Source organism: Tiliqua scincoides, chromosome 2 (assembly GCF_035046505.1).
Source record: "Tiliqua scincoides isolate rTilSci1 chromosome 2, rTilSci1.hap2, whole genome shotgun sequence".
Classification (NCBI taxonomy): domain Eukaryota; kingdom Metazoa; phylum Chordata; class Lepidosauria; order Squamata; family Scincidae; genus Tiliqua; species Tiliqua scincoides.
Genome location: NC_089822.1, coordinates 125,124,198 through 125,141,200, shown reverse-complemented (window position 1 = coordinate 125,141,200; position 17,003 = coordinate 125,124,198). Strand labels below are relative to the sequence as shown.

The window sequence follows — 17,003 nt, the reverse complement described above, 5'->3', positions numbered from 1 at the left end:
AGGGAAGGTAAACCACTGCTCTATTCTGTTGTCAATCACTATAGCACTTGACTTTTTCAGCCTGATATTTGCATGTTTCCTTAGAAGTGTCCCACTGAATTCAATGGTGTATACTTCTAAATAATTGTGCACAGGATTTCAACTATAATCTCTTAATAACCTCAGTTTTTTCTTAGAGCACAAATTTTTATTCTGAAACAATTCTTTGCACAGGCATTCCTCCATGGGCGTTCTTCTGTGAAAGCGTAATTGAGGTTTGACTCAAGCTTGTATCTTTCACTTCTTTTGTTTTGTCTTGTAAGATCTGGTCTCCAGAAGCTCATTGGTTGTTGGCTTCCTTTGTTTCCAAATTTCCATGCCTGGGACAGTTTCCCCTTTGTTTTAAATTATTGTTCTCCCCCAAAGCTCCACTTACCCCTCCCCCCCATATTCCATGCATTTCCTTGGACACATTTACACTAGAGTTCTCAACAAGTTGCATGGTTTCAAGTTGGCTGGCTGATCCTTCAGGCAATATTTTTGTGTGAATCAGATGGTGATGGCAGTTCTGTTGTTTTTGGGTCCATCCACTCCCTTGACCTTTCCATTTGTAGTGCTTGATGTTAGAGCCTAGTGAAACTTGTCCCTCTCTTTGCAGGATTTGTGTTTTCCTTTGCACTTTTCCTTTTGGTCTGAGATTGTGTAACGGATTCCTTTTCCCCTCCCTTTTCAGTTGTCTATCTGAAAGCAAATGTCAACAGATGAACCATGGTTCTTCACTCTTCTTTGATTTCTTTCACTGGGGAAAGGTTCTCAAACATTCCTTCTTAAATGTTTCTGGGATGCAGCATGAGCATTCTTGCTTTCTCCTGCTTAATAAAAAGATAAATTTATGTGAAAGAAAGTTATTTTCTTTCCCCTACTCTCCATGACCCTTAATGGGAGTACAACTTAACCAAACTGGGTGTGTGGGTGTTTGAGTTCTGCATGAGGCATTTTGCCTTCCTTTTGCAGTTGATGCCTCATGTAAGGAGGGCAGGGTTGTTTAACTGCATAGCAAGCAACATGCTGATTGAACTTCTGAACCTCTCCTATGTGACACTGATCCACTCATTCTTTATTTAACAACTGTTGCACTGTATTTCATTTATTAGCGTTTAATGTTTTGGGCTAGTAAAAATGTGATGGCTTTAATTAAATTATGTTAATAGCTAAGCACGACAACAGAGAGGTTCTCCATTTAAAAAATCAGAACAGTTGGTTACTGCTGAGACTCCCATTAATACTGAATTGCTGAGAAGTGGACCAGTGATGCCTTACAGTGTTTTATGTATTCTTCTGTGATTAAGACTGAGAAATGCAGTTTTGTTCTTTTTCAGCTCAGATCTAGGGCATGATGAGCTTTTTTTCCCAACTCAGTCAGAGAGAGTCATTCATTAATGGCTATTGAGTGTTCTGAATTCATATTTGCTGTGTAAAGGAGAGTCTTCCTTTACTCTCTTTGGAAGAAGACTTTGGCAAAAACTCTCTGTCGCATTTTCTTAGCATAGTAGGGATGCACAATTCCCCATGTGTATTCATCTGTGAAGCTGGAAATACCTTCCAGTTTATTGTTGTATATGTGAGAGCCTGAGCACAGATGAAATAACTCATTTTGATCATTATGATCAATATGTGATTGTGAGCAACTGATCCCTTATGATCCCTACTGTATTGTCTACATGCACCATATCTCTTTGTGGAAGAGATAATGTAGGGTGCAATCACAGGAGCAATGTTTGCTTGGGCATTTTCTGGGTTCTGTCGTCACTTCTTGTGGGGCTACAGTCTGTCCCCAATGTGGGACTTCCAAGAATCAACAGAGTGAATATGGCCTAGACTGGGGGTGCATATTCGTGGCACGCATTCTAAGTGGCACACACAAAGTCATATATTTTTGAAAAATGTTTAAATAATAACGGAGAAAGCACTACAGCAATTTATGATTTGCTTGATTTGCTCTGGTTGGAAAATGAGAAAGGCAGGAAAAGAATAATGGACAGAGAAAGCTGATAGTGTAAATGCTAGTGACTTGCATTTTACTAATTGGCAGGTCACTCATTTACCCAAGAAGACCAGATTGGTGGAGCGCTGAAGAGTTGAGGGGTGGGCTGCAGATTGTGATGCGGGGTTTGTGGGACAGCACAGTGATGGCCAATGAGATCAGCAAAGCCCAGGTAGTCCAGCTGGGCAGAGATGCCATCTTCGGGAAAATCATCCACAAAGAGATCCTGGCAAAGATGATCTTTGAGGACAAGAAGGTGGGCATGCAGAGGGGTGCTAGGCTGTTCAGAAGAGCAATGAATGCACTTTATATGAACCTTGGAATGAGTCCTACTGGGCTGGACAAAAAGTCCATGTGGGTCACCTTTCTAGCCCTTATCAGCTGTCAGCCAGGTGTCTTTGGAAAGCCCCAAATAGCAACAGAACTCCCATGTTTCTTGTTCTGTACCTTCTGGCACTTGGAGATATACTGCTCTTGAACTTGGAGGCTCTATTTAGCTATTGAAATAATTGCTAAAAGTGGCATTAAGGTGGAGTGGTATGTTCAAGATTCTCAACATATAAAGTGGCCTGTGGCATGCTGCGGTTGGCCACCCCGTCTTAGTCTCTTGAGTAATATAAGGCTCCTATAAGACACACACACACACACACACACACACACACACACACACACACACACACACACACACACACAGAGCTTGCATCTTCTCCTCAGGACTGCCCTTTTCATCTTCTAATTTTTCTCATTTAATTTGAGATTGATGGTCTACTATTCCTGAAGGAATAGAGCAATTTTATATAACAGGGATAGGAATCCACTCATTCCTTGTACTGTAAGAGAGATAAAGGGACTCTGAGAATACAGATGGCTCCATAGACATGTGTTTGGGAGCAGGACCATGGAACACCTGCTTTGTGTGCAGAAGGTCCCTGGTTCAATCTCTGTCATCTTCAGGTAGAGCAGAGAAATATTCCTGCCTGGAAAGCCACTGCCAGTCTTTGTTGACAACTCTGAGTGCGGTAGACCAATGGTCTGAATCAGCGTAAGGCAGCTTCCTCGGATACTGAGTCCTACCATTTTAATTTTGCCACATAAGGTGTTCTGTGGAGTGCATAGAATCATTTAGAGAATGTTAGTGTGCAACTTCTACAAAAACTGTAGAAGTAAGGGAAATCTAGAAAAAAGGTACCAGGAGAAGAACTCTCCCATTTCTGTATGATTGCTTCAAATTTTTTACAAGAGATAATAGGTATGCAATTTCAGAGCAGTTAGCTAGAGTGCCAGTAACAATATGTCTGTCTAAATTGGAGCTGGGTTTAGAACCTGGAACATTGGGGTGGGGGGTGTTGAAATTTTATTCATTTCTCTTGCCCCTGATGTGTACCTGAACTATCTGAATTCAAATTGTCAATGAAAGAGCCAAAACCTAAGTATTTGCTTTATAATTAATAGCAGAATTCCAGATTCTAACCGGAAGAAAATAATTTTTTTTAAAAGGACTGCATGTTGGGCGACAACAGGATGTCGTGATCGCTGCAATCTGGCGGCAGCCAGCTCTGTCATGATCACAGCATCTGGTGGTTTTTGATTTGTTGACACAGATCCCTGTGCTATATGGTGCTTGTGCACTCTCTGTGTCTCCTCCTTTGACTTCTGTGTGTGTTCTATTTTTAAACCTGCTGTGCGCTCTGTATTGCGGCATTTCTGGTCCTGAATTATTTATCACTGTTTGGAGCTGAATGGTGCGGCATGGTTCTCTTCCCAGCCCCCCCCCACCCCACCCCAGTTGCTCATTAGAGCCCACGTGTCTGTCTTGAGCTCTTGACAGATTTGGTTCATGTCAAATTCTGCCAGCTCCGGCTTGGGAAAGCATAAGAAGAGAACGACCACCGCCTGTGGTGATATATAATATATTTGGTTAATCTTTTTGCTGCCTGAGCAGAGAGCATAGACTACCACAGTACTGTGTTTTCTACTGTGGTTGAAGCGGAGGACAGACCTCATTTAGAATGGGCATATCGCTCTTAGTTGTGGCTGCAGAAGCAGGCATGAAGTTCAGTAGAGAAAATTATTGGATTATGACTTAAAAGACAGTAGTAGCTTGATGCCTTCCAGAATGCGTGGACCTTCCCATGTGCCTGTTGATTTTGATTGTGTCAAGAAGAGCAATGTAAGGATCTCTAAGTTGTGCTTATCTTTTGGCTCTGGTTCTTAGCAAGACAGCAAGAGGAATTAATATACGTTCACAGGATGTGGGAAAGCACTTTCCACTTCCGTCTGGCATGTTCTTGAGATGTATCCTAGGTTCTTGTTCTGCTTATGCGGGGCACTGGCCACTTCCAGGCCTGGTCTGTGGAGCTTCAGCATCACTGGTCTATGAAAATTATTATTATTTTTTTGTTGGCAACCTTCAGTCTCGAAAGACTATGGTATCGCGCTCTGAAAGGTGGTTCTGGAACAGCGTCTAGTGTGGCTGAAAAGGCCAATTCGGGCATGACAATCCCTTCCACACTGGGAGCAAGTGCAGTCTGTCCCTGGTCTGTCTCCCTGGCTATGGGCCTTCCTTCTTTGCCTCTTAGCCTCAGACTGTTGGCCAAGAGTCTCTTCAAACTGGGAAAGGCCATGCTGCACAGCCTGCCTCCAAGCGGGCCGCTCAGAGGCCAGGGTTTCCCACTTGTTGAGGTCCACTCCTAAGGCCTTCAGATCCCTCTTGAAGTATTTTCACAGACCAGTCAATTCCCTTATACTGAGCCTGTCTCAAAGTTGTTTAGCACTTGATTATTTCTTTCAGCCAGCGTTGTTTCCATTTTCTTCCCTCCCCTCTCATGGGCTTTGATTTCCTGGTTCCTTTGTTCATTGCCTCCTCACACACTTCTTGTTGAGTTCTGGGCCATGAAGTTTTCAGTACCTGTAATCTCAGCCCCTTATAAGGGTAACCACTCAAGCTTACTTTCTCTTTGTGAAGAGAGAAAGCAGCTCCCACCTCAAGAGGAGATAGCCAGATGCTGCTTCAAGAAAAGCAGCAGCATTGCCATGCCTACTTACTACTTTTTCAACAGTGTCCTAAAGCAGCTGTAGCTTTTTATGATTTTTTATTTTTAAACTAGACTCACTAGACTAGGAACTACACAAATAGACTCCTAAAGCTTGTTCAAACCTAGACCATGCTCCCACATCCTGTTCAACAGGACCTTAATAAATATTAATTCCTCTTGCTGTCTTTCTGAAAAGATGAGTGAAGAAGGAACACGAACACAGTTATCTTTGCTTATGAATGAAAATGGACATAGAATTTGTGTCCATATTTTCAAGTTCATCCATATCTCCAGCAGAAAGAAAATACGGACCATCAAATCTTACTGCAAATGAATGAACATGGAAATGTTTCTAGAAAGCATAATATCTTCTTTGATGTTAAAGCAATGCAAGTAACTTCACGTGTATAATGAGAGAAAAAGAGTTGGGAACTTGGATGGACGTGTGGAACTATGTATTAACTTTCTCCATTTGTAATACTCGCAGAGAAGCTTCTTATGCATTTGTTCAGATGGTACTTTATTTCATAGAGGTTGAAGAGATTGAGTGGACTGGTTCCAGGTTTTGTTGGAGAGGATGTGCTGTGAGAGGTACTTAGTGGTGGGGCTGTCTAAAAATTGAACAGCTATTGTCAGGAAGTTTTAGGATCCGGCTTAATGACGGAGCATAAGAAGAGCCCTGCTGGATCAGGCCAGAGGTCCATCTAGTCCAGCTTCCCAGATGTCACAATGGCCCACCAGATGCTTCAGGGAGCATACAAGACAACAAGAGACCTGTGTAACTTGTTGATGCCTCACAAGTACTGCCGTTGGAGGACCTTTATGATCTGGTTCCAACTCAAAGTAGAAATTGTTTAGAGAAACATTGCAAAGAGGTGGAAGGATTTGGACATACAACATGTGAAAAAGACTGTTTATCCAGATTATGGAAGATAACAACAATGAACAAACTGACCTGCTGTGTTTAAAAACGAGGAAATAACACGATGCACACATTTAAAGGACTGATCTTCAATTTTAGACTTCTGGAAAAATGTGAAAGAGTTAGCAATATGTTGACTCTTCAAATTAAGTTGGATGTACAAATTTTGTTTCAGTGGTGATAGTTGTAACTTTGTAGATTTGTTTGTTAAATCTGCATGCTCTTCTTAAACATGTATTTATCTTTAAAGAGGAAGTGTTACCTCTACCCTAAATTACTGATGAGGTGTGAATCTTTTTCGCCATAACCAGATAAAAGAAGAACCTCCCCAAGGTGCCTCTTTGGCAAAAGCTAAGCATACCAAGCCCAAGTCGTTCTAGTACCTTGTGGCACTGCCCTCCCTCTCAAAAAAAGAAAAAAAGAAAAAAAAGTTTTTTTTTTGTGGTATGCCATGTGTGCCACTCTAGCTTGACTCACAGATTTCTGCATCTTTCCCCCCCCCCCAAATGTATCCACCTGGGAGAGGTCCTCATGCAAGAGTGAGCCAGGCATTCTTTGCAACCCAGCAAAAGTGCTTCTGAGGTGCTGCCAGCCTCAGCAACACTCAGCAGCCCTTGGGGAAGAAGTACAATGCTTCATTTTGCAGTAGGCTACAGACAAAAGACGGAATAGTGAGGGAGTGTGCATAGATCTTGTGGCTGCTGGTGAGGTGGGGATCCTCCAGAGGAAAGGTGTCTGATAGTCTACATCTCCTTGGATAGGTCACCTCTTGGAGAAGAAGTGTCTGCACAAATATCTAGGAAGCTCATGGTTAGAGGGTACCATTTCAGACAGTATCAGAAATGTATGAATGAGGTTTTCAATCCCATTAGAAGGAGTTAGGAGACTAAGGCTGCAATTCTAACCACACTTTCCTAAGCCCCATTGAACAAAATAGGACTTACTTCTGAGTAGACCTGGTTAGGTGTGTGCTCTAACAGAATGTTAACAGGAAACAGGATTGTCTGCATGTTCAGTTAAGCAAGAATGTTCCTTGTTAAGCAATAAATGTCCCTGCTTCAAGCACTATTAAGAAAAAAAAGGTAATGTAATGAGGAGGATCTGCAGATTACTGAATTTGCATATCAAGCCATGCTTTCTGACTCCCCTCCCCCACATTCTTTTAAGTTTGACTTCCTGTTTAACCCATATCTGCCCAGCCCACAGGTGTACACATTTGATCCCTGTTGCATATATGCAACGTTGGGGAGAAGTGGCTTAAAAAGGATTGCATAGGGGTGGGTGTGAACGAGTGAGCTGGCTTTGGAGGATATACTTTTTTGGAAACGTGTTTTACCCATGAAGTGTTTTTCATAGCAAAGTTCCTTGCATCACTCATTGTTAGGTCCTAGTTAGAGGACAGGGTGGACCCACCATATGGTCCAGCTATCTTCATTTGCAATTCATCTGTTCATCCCCAAATGTGGGGTGAAGGCAAGTGCAGAGTCCTGAGATGTCAGTTTTGGCTTCTGTTTACTAAGGAAGCTTAAAGAGGCAACCGTACTGGCAGTAGGTTGCCTTGTGTTTAACTCAGGGTGGCTTATGTGGAGAAAGTTTTGAGAAAACCTGGCCTAGTTGCATTCTGTTTGTGCAAAATTTCAGGGAGAAACTGGAATGTGTTATAGAATCTGTTAACGTCTACAAATAGTAAATGATAAATATGGATACTGAAGCCCGTGTGGTGTCATTTCATTGGAATTTAAAGCAAAGTTTTTTAATAGTTAAGAAGTATGAAAAAACTTTGGTGGTAGCTGTGGGAGTTATGCTTCTGTGGCCTGCATACATGCTAATCCTTTTCTCATTAGGCAAGTTCACATGTGCAAGTTTCACAAGTTTAGTGTGAAATCATGAAAGCTATTGTGACTCTGTGTACCATTAACCCTGTCTCTTATTTCATAAACATTTTTTCATGTAATTGGCTTACATGGTCACTTAGAGAACAAAGTGGAAAAATGTGGTCTTGATTGTAAACTGGACATTTATTAACCTGTCCCATACATCCCTATCACTTGACTGGACAGGTATCCATGTATCCATGGATTGTGTATCTGCTGATCTGGTTCAGTGCAGATATATTCATGTTGTATATCCGTGAATTGATCTGGCTCAATGCATTGAACCAAACATGCCCCAGCTGAGCCCTTTGGAGGGCTTTCTGAAGTCCGCAGTGCTTCCCTGGCCCTCAGAATGTTTTACATGGCATCAAAACGTCACTTGCGGTTTCCCTTGGGATATCAGAAGTAGCGGTTTTTTTGTCCGAAAAGGCCATTCTGAACCCTGCAGAGGCCGCAGGTGAACCTGTGCTGCCTCTGTGAGCTTCAGAAAACCCTCTAGAGGGGACTGGAGCTGTGCTCTGGTCCCCTCTGGAGGGCTTAAGGGGCCGAAGATCGTGGATTTGATTATGTGTGATTTTCGGTATCCTCGGGGATCCGAGAATGGATCCCCTGTGGATACCAAAGCCCCACCTGTATTGTGATGGTCCTTTTTTAAATTGAAAAATGCAGTTTTTGAGATCTGATACAAGTAGTGTGCAAAGTGAAGAGCTTTATGCAAAATATGAAGACTAATAGAAATAATAATTGCCTTGTATGGCTGAACAATTTCGTCTTCGCACAGAATACGAGGTGGGTTTTTTTTGTATGTTTTGATTTGGCCACAACAGCTCCTCTTACATTCACGCTGCGTTTGGGTTTTGCCTTCCTTCCTGTAGAGCTTGTGTGAAATGCGTCCTTCTCTGTAGAAAAGCTGCATATGAACTGAAACTATAGTCACTGTCTAGAAGGGAAAGTCTTGTGTAGTTCATTGGCAGAGCATTTGTAGACAACCCTAGTCCCCAACATCCCCTGTGGAAAGAACATCAAGGTAATGGGGCTGGGCAGAACCTATGTTTGATACCCTAGAAAGCTGCTGCTAGAACACTGGGCTAGGTGGAATGACAATCTTGCACTGGATACGACAACTCCTCATGCAAGTTAATTTCCTACCCCTCTACCCAAGCAACTTCTTTATTTGTATAAAAAAGTCTAGACTATCTATTTTTTAAAAGAAAAGGAGCACTCAAGGTGATGTGCAAAATTGTTTATATCTATAAAAATAACCTAAAGACATGCAAATTACTACAAAAGCAGTAAAATTAAAAAATGCGGCTGGAGCCAGCGAGACTACAGGCAGAACAGGATCATTTTAGTTAGCAGGTGATGGGCAGTACTTTTTGAATAAGGTGGGCCCGATTGTCTTTCCCTTAAGCCAGAGGTGGCAAAGGAGGGGTTGAGGAGAGTCTTGGGAGAGAGAGTGCCACAGACTGATTGTAGAGAAGGCCCTGTCCTGCATCCCCACCAGCTATATCTCGCCTGGCAAAGGGACCTAGCACAGTGCCTCCCAGCTGATAGGCAGTACGTGTGGAATAAGATGGGTCCATTGTCCACGTCCTTGGATTTCAGTGGTGTAGTGTGATGGAAAAAATGCAGTGACTTGCTATCTGTCTGAATGTAATTGGATTCAGTTTTATTGATCAATATTGAAACTATAACTGTCACATGTTCAGTGTTCTGAAGCAGGGCCCAAAAGACACAGTTCTCTATTTGATGATTTGGATGTACTTTGTACTCTGTTAAATGGTGGGAAAAGTATAGGATATTCTAATACTGAGGTTCTCAAACTGGGGCATTGTGATGCCCCAGCCTGAGAAGCCCTGCCTCTGGCTCCTTAAGGGGCTGGGGAAGGGGGAAGGCAGTGACACGATTCCCAGAATTACGCCCTGCTGGGGACAGTGTTACCAAAAGGGCTGTTTTGTTTAGGGGAATTAGTATACTAACCTTTTTGGAACTTCAGGATCGCAGGCTGGATAACAAGACGGCGTAATGCAGAGAAATTCCCTTTAGGTTAATGAGGAGACTGAGAGAAAGATAACTTTCAATAAAAGATTAGTATTTTTCTTACAAAAGCACACAGGTAAACATAATGCACATGGAAAAATGATAAGTATATATTTCTAGTACTTGCATCTAGTGTACCTAGCTTATGGTGGTTGCATGTGAAAAGTATTTGGTGCATCCGAGAAGATTAGAAAAAGGGAAAGATTGTAGGGAAGGGTCTTAGGGGTCCCTGATCTGCCAATCCCAGTTGCTAACTAAAGATGGGGAGAGAAGGGGAGGGAAAGGGGGGGGAGAGAAGGGAAAAAGTTCCAGACGCGATATAGTCACCTTTCTTGTAGAGCAGTTGGATGGGGGGGGGGAAGAGTCCTGGGAGGAGCACCTTCTTCCTTGGGGGGAAGAGTCAGAGAGAGCGAGCATGTGCCAGCCCTCTCTCTTAAAAGGGTTTTTGCTGAACTGGAGCTGACCTGGATGTACTTGCTTACTACACACAGTGGGGTACTTGGAGTATGTAAAACAATGAATGATCAGGAAGTCAGTTATCAGCAATGGCTGGCTTCCTGAGGGGGGTGGGGGAACTTACAACATGCAGTAAACCAGGAAGGCTGTTCAAATCTGCATACGGTACTTAAGCAGTGATTGAGTTAAACAATAAAACAATAGGAGACACTTAAGCAATTATTTACTATGCCAGCCTAGAGAGGTGGAGGTTGTGTAATCCATGAGCTTGTAGCATGACCAGGATTTTTTTGGAAGTTTGGCCTGTAACCAGATATAAAATCACAACTAAGGAAAAAGGGGATTTTCACGTAACAACAAAGGTTTTTTTGTTTACAGTTAGAAGCCCCTACCTTTTCGGTTTGCGAGGAGCCCCCCCCAAGCCGTCTGCAGTGCTCCCCAAGCCTTAGAATAGTAAAAAAAAAGAAAAAGATTGGAAACCACTTCCTGTTTGTGAACTTGAAACCGGAAGTGGTTTCCAATCACTTTATTTTACTATTCTGAAACTTGCGGAGCCCTGCAGAGGGCTCTGTGGGGCTCTCCGCACCTCCCCCTCAGAGGTCAGCATTTCTAACTGTAAGTAACCCCCCATTTGCCCTGGCAGCAGTGCGATCCTGGGGATCATGTCATTGCCTTTTCCCCCCGCCCCAAGACTTTTCATTATTTCTAATCTCCCAAGGAGCAAGAACCACTAGTCTAATGGTATTGGCTTCTTCCTGTGAAGCCTGGTTGTTTGTGTTTATCTTGGTGATTAGCTGTTGTTGCATTGTGGAAAATGTGGTTTGGTTTCCATTGTATCCACATCTGACAAATTCCTGGATTTAATTGTTGAAAGGGAAACTTTAAAGGCCATATATTTTCTGAGACCCCAACCTTGGAAAGTTAAAAACATAGCGTTTGAACAGGACTTAATCTGAGCAAAGCTTGGGCTTCAGGTGCCAAAACTCTGCCCCAGAACACATGAGGATGCAGTAAAAGAAGAGAGCTTTTTCAGCATCTTTGACCTACACACATGGGATTTATGGCCCCTGGTTCCCTGCTTAAGAGTGCAACTTGAGACATGTATGAGCATTGACATGTACATAGCTTTAAGTAGATAGGGTAAGGGCTATCTCTTCCTGTTCTCTTGTCATTCCTACAGACTCCAGTGCTAATTCCCCAATGATTTATTTAATAAAAAATTCAGATCAGATATATATTTTGCTGTATTTGTAGCATTTCCTTTTGGAACTGCTCAGCTTTGAGATTTTTACTTGCAGGACTTTAAGGTTCCTGTTTTAGGGAGATGGTAACTGGTAATAGTTGGGACAGCACCTTTCCAAATACTTATCAATGGAAGCTTAGGTTGCATCCACTCTTCTTGCGCTGTGGATTATTCCAGGACCAGTGCCAGCCTGAGAGCTGACAAAAGCAGGCTGTCCCCTCTTGTGGCTGGAACAATGTCTTGTTGGCACAGAGCAGGTGCATGGTTTCCAGCACACTAGATCATTCATTGTTGTGTATTGGAAAGCCTAGCAGTCTTTGGTTTGTGTGGGGGAAGGGGGAGTGTCAAGAAAGAGACTTGCCCCTTGGTAAATTGAGCAGCACGATTGGCAACACAGAACTATGGATTTTCAAAATGCAGAGTCTGCCATTAATGCTTAGTCTCTGAGCAGCAGGCCGGCATGATGCCTTGCAGTGTTTTTGCTGTATGACACTTCTGTGATTCATCCTCTGCTAGCTATCTCAAATCTAGGGCAGAAGCAGTTCCTTGTCGGCTCCTAACTAACAAAATGCTAATTTTTGCGTGTGACCTAATTTCAGAATCCTCGTTTCAAACATTCACCGAGGCCAGCTGTACCTCCTCTAAGCCGACTCCAAATTTTATTTCTAACCACCTCTGAACACTGCCCTCAGATTCCCCTAGGCTGCCTTTAAGTGCCGCAGAGGTAGCAAGTGGCATGGCTTCATGCAACCTGCGTGTGGTGCCAGCTGTGGCATGAACTGTTCAACAGTCTGGGGTGATCTGAGGGCAAAATAGGCCTTGCGTCTGGTGGGTAACACTTTTTAAGACTTTCTGTACATGGCAGTAGGGTTGCCTGTTTAGCTCTCTAGGAGCACCATTAAGGTGATGTCTGTTGCTTTTGTAATTTTGCCCCCCCCCCATCTAAGCTATTTTGAGGGGAGCATGTGGTAAAGCTTTTACATTGAATTGCTCTCCCTGCAGTATGCATGAAGGATCTTATAAGGATTTTAACTAGAGAAGCCCTACTGCATGCCATGCCTCCTTGCAGCAATCCAGTGAGTAGTTAGGTTAGACTGAGTGCTTGGAATTCCCCAAGTGTATCCAGTGCACTTTGTGGCTTTGTACCAATAAGGACTAATAATTATAATACCTTATAATTTGGGGGGGGGGGGAAATTTCCCCTGATTTTTTTTTCTGATAATGAAAACTCTCTGGGCCAGGCAACTGCTCTGTGGATCATACACTGCATGTAGCACTAAAAACTGGAGACACCAAAGTAAAAAGGGCTTGAAAGCTGCAAGTAAGAGTTAGACCAGTTGGAGCTATGAACCAATTATATGTGAATGGAGGAGCAGCAGGGTGACTTGTGTCTAGCTGTGGGGGAGTTAACCAGCTACTGATGACAATAAACATATAATCTAGGAAAAAAGATAGCTGGGAGTTGATATTCTTTTAATGTCTCCTTCTCAATTAACCTCTAGTTTCAGGTTTAAGATTTAGTAAAGGTGAGTTGCAAGTACTTATATTTTTATACTGGGCTGTAGATCTTCAACCATTTTGAATGTAGGTTTCTGGCTGTATAAATAGATATAGGTACTGTCATCAGGAGGTTTCAGAAGTCTGTGGGTGCCTGCTTGCAACATAGTTTTTCATCTTCCTTATTCATACAAAACTAATACTCTTTGTCTGCCCAGGCTGGTGGTTTTTTAATTTTTTTTAAAACATCACCATATGCAGAAATTGATATCTAGTATGTTTCCATTCTTTATGGGGTTTATTTGCTCTCCTGGTTGTACTGAAATTGTCAGTGCTGCCCAACTGCTAGGCCCAAAGTAATGGTGTGTCCTGTAGTTCTCTGTGATCACAGGAAAGTCCTTGGAAGTCATTTATGCATTATGTCAGTGTTTCTCAAACTGTGGGTTGGGACCCTTTAGGTGGGTTGCAAGCCAATTTAAGGTGGGTCCCCATTCATTCCAATATTTTCTTTTTAATATGTTAGACTTGATGTTATGTGATTGCATTTGGGGAAATGTTACAGATTTGTACTTTTAATAAGCTACAGTGTACATTCTTTTAACAATGTTAGTAAATGGGATTTACTCCTGGATAAGTGTGCATAGGATTGCAGCCTAGGATTGTGAAAAAGTTTCTTGCTTGATGATGTCACTTCCAGTCATGACATCACTTCCGGTGGGTCCTGACAGATTCTCATTCTAAAAAGTGGGTCCCGGTGCTAAATGCATGAGAACCACTGCATTATGTGTTTTAGCTGGAAATAGCTTATTGCCTTTGACCTGACTGATCCCACTTCTCCATATGAATCAATAGTACACTTCAGGTGGAAAAGGAAATCCTAGACCAGGAAGTGCCAATGAACCCCTTCAGTTATATACTCTCTTCTTTCTGCACTCTGGTCCCATACTTACAGGAATGTGAAAGGAATGGAGTAAGAGATTTGACCCTCTGCCCCCTCCCCATTCAGAGTAGCCCAACCATTAAAAAAAAAAAGCAGCTTGCCAACTGTGTGATTGTGATTCTGGATGCTGGAATCCTCTTGGTACATTTTCTCTTGGTGCAGAATTCCCCATGCTTCAATGCAAAAAAGTGATGTGGTGCCTCTTAGCATTGCTTCTGGTTAGGTGGATGTGATTTTGTGTGTGAGGTTTTGTAAAGAGTAATAGAAAAACAGATAATCTCAGATACCTGCTGCACTTCATTGCACTGAATTTCATTTTGAAAAGGGGGATATACCTACAAAATACAAACATATGAAGGTACCTCAAGCTTGTGCGTTAAGGAGCCCAGTCAAACTAGTACTGTAGTTTACCCAGCCCAGTACTGTTCACTCAAACTGGCAGTGGCTCTCCAAGGACAAGATTGTTTCCTTTCTCAGCTTTACTGTCTGAGATCCACTTTATCAGAGATGCCAGATATTGATTTATTTTTTATTTTAAATTTTATCCGACATCCTGTATCTGTCATAAATGACATCCAGTAAAAATTATATAGAAAAAGAAACCTACTAAAAAGATCAGAAAAACCAATGGCATACATAACACTACATTTGCATTATTCTCCGCATTTTTACAATTTGGTGGAAAGTCAGTACAGTAGTGCGAGCCAAGTAGGGCCTCGCTTGGTAAGATATTCCACAATTGTGTTGCCATAACTGAAAAGGCATGTACTCGCCTACCATACTTCAGAAGGTGGAAGAACATGGAGCAAAGCAGCTGGAATGTTTGGATAAGTTCATATGGGAAGTGACAGTCTTTTAAGTCTCATCCCAACCTGCTTGGGAATGTTAAAGGCCAGCATTTGGAACTAGGCTGAAACCACTGAGCCAAGGTTGTCCACTAGAGTGTAAAGAGGAGGAGAAGCATTCATGATAATTTCAGTTAAGTCTAATGCTGTTCACCTTTGTTCGTGTGAACTTGGCATCAGGCTGCTGTCTGTAATTGGTTACGTGTTTGTATGGCAGATGGGGCATGTATCCCAGACCCTGGTAACTGTCATTTTGCTGATCTGGGGGAAAGAAGCTCTGGCTTGCTACTGTATCTTTTCTCAGAAGGGCCAGGCCATACTACCTTTCCTTTAAAAGGCCAAAACAATGAAAATGAGTGATGTGACTGCACCACCACCCCTATTCCTCCACTGCTCCCTTGCCTGCCCGCGATAGTTAAAAACTAAGCTGCTACTTCCTTCAAGAGGTGGGACGGAGGTGTAGCTAGGACATAGTGGAAAAATGGGGAAGAAGGGGGTTATAGTTTACTGGTAGAATACATGCTTTGTTTTTAATCCCTTAACCTATTTCTGCCCAGCCCACAGGTGTACATGTTTGATCCCTGTTGTGTATATGCAATGTTGGGCAGAAATGGCTTAACCCTCAATTGTAAGTTGTTGGCATCTCCATTTAAAGTTTCTCAGGTTGCAGGCCTGAGAAAAGAAAGATCTGTTCCTAAGACATGATAGAGTACAACAGTGGTTCTCAAACTGGAGCATTTTGACACCATGGCCTGAGAGCCCTGGCCTCTGCCTCCTTAAGGGGTGGGGAGGGGCAAAGGCAGCAATGTGACTTGCTGGATCATGCCACTGTAGAGGGGTGCAGGGTCTTACTGCCACTTACCAGAATCTGTAGCAGCCTCCCGGGCATGTGGGGAGTGAATGCAAAGCTGGAAGTGGTTGTGAAAACAATTTTGAGAGTTTCCGCAGCGTGCGGAGCACGGGGGCTGTCTGCACCCCTGGGAGGCTGCTGTAGGCTTTGGTAAGTGGCAGCAAGCCCTTGTACCCCTCCACAGTGGCGCAATCCAGCGGGTCATGTCACTGCCTTTCCCCACCTCTGCACACACTTACTGCGGCTCAAACTCTCCCTGAGAGTTTGAGAACTGATGGATTCGACACTAAGCTAGATAGACTACTAATCTGAGTCAGTATGATACAGCTTTCATGGCTTTGGAGCATTTATAGGGACAGGCAGTTCTTCCAGACCAATAGCAGATAACCCTATGTTGTAATGGAGTGAATAGGTAGTGGCTCAGGGTTTTGCTAGTCAGAAATTTTTGCACCTACTGTACCATTATTTTGTTTAAATTTTAAGGCAGGCGCAGACTATCCCATTGCATATTTTCACATCTCTCCTGTCGCTGACCTAGTTTCCATTGTGTGTACCTGCTATGTTTAAATAAGTAGCACTCAGATGTGAAAGGGAAAGAACAGGCAGGTGGTACATGAGGTGTGGCCCAGTTCCTCATCCAAATTTATCAAGACAGCAGACTTGCATTTCACTGTCTCTGAGGAGTTTGACCACTAAAAAGATCCTCAAGTGCACAGATGCTGTATTTAAAAAAACCAAACAAACATTACCTGTCTGCAGGTTGAAAATGCATCCAGTCTGCTGACCTAAATTGTTCAGAGGCATTTTAGAAAAGGCATCATCCTGTGGCTCCAGAGTGGCTCAGTCTTGTAGGAATCTCCTCCCTTTGGTGGCTGGCAAAGTCACACAATCTGAAGAACTGGGGCTCTCTCTTGATTCCCCATGCTGACCTTGCCTGACTAGTTGACATCAGGGTCTTTGCTCAACTCCTGCTAAACTGCCTTACTTGCAGGTGTTTAACTTCATTTAATTTTGTTAGCTCCTTATAGAGACATGGAAGAGGAGCTGTTTTGACTAGTTTCAGGGGTTTCTTTCATGGAACAGCCCTAAGTAACTCTAACACTCCGACATTTCCATTCTCCTTCTGGACAGTGACGAAGTGAGAACAGACCCCAAAGCCAATTAATCATGAGGGTGGGGAAGCAGGCTCGAAGCAGAGTATAGCCCTTCTTCATCTGACCCTTCCCCCCACCTCTGGTGTGGAAGGCTGTTGAGGCTATGGTATCTCACAGGCTTCAA

The 17,003-nt window shown here is 43.0% G+C and overlaps 1 protein-coding gene across 7 annotated transcripts in view; it reads left to right on the top strand.

The window, feature by feature from the left end:
* The window catches only part of R3HDM2 (R3H domain containing 2), a 161,127-nt gene that overhangs the window by 49,987 nt on the left and 94,137 nt on the right, over nt 1–17,003 (top strand). The gene's annotated exons all lie outside the window — the stretch shown is intronic.